Below are 228 nucleotides of genomic sequence, written 5' to 3' on the forward strand. Positions count from 1 at the left end.
ATTTCTTGACCACTGGGGTTCGGTCATGGGCGACCCCTCCAGCTCGGGCGGACGTGATCAACCCCAGACAGCCGCGCACAAACTAAGCTACTGGCTTCCATCGAGCGCAAAATTTTGGATGATGCTCGAGAGTTGCTTTCAAGTCCCTTGACTGCTGAAGAGTTTGTTGAAGTCGATCAAGCATATGAAGACGAATTCGTCGCCAGGAATGGATGGCCTCACGGCAGC

The 228-nt window shown here is 53.5% G+C and overlaps 1 protein-coding gene across 1 annotated transcript in view; it reads left to right on the forward strand.

Moving 5' to 3' along the window:
* The window catches only part of PHALS_05116 (uncharacterized protein), a gene marked incomplete at both ends in the record, with an annotated part of 906 nt that overhangs the window by 312 nt on the left and 366 nt on the right, over positions 1-228 (forward strand). The window lies entirely within an intron of this gene.

The sequence above is a fragment of the Plasmopara halstedii genome, assembly GCF_900000015.1.
Source record: "Plasmopara halstedii genome assembly, contig: Scaffold_2881, whole genome shotgun sequence".
In the NCBI taxonomy this organism is placed as follows: Eukaryota; Oomycota; class Peronosporomycetes; order Peronosporales; family Peronosporaceae; genus Plasmopara; species Plasmopara halstedii.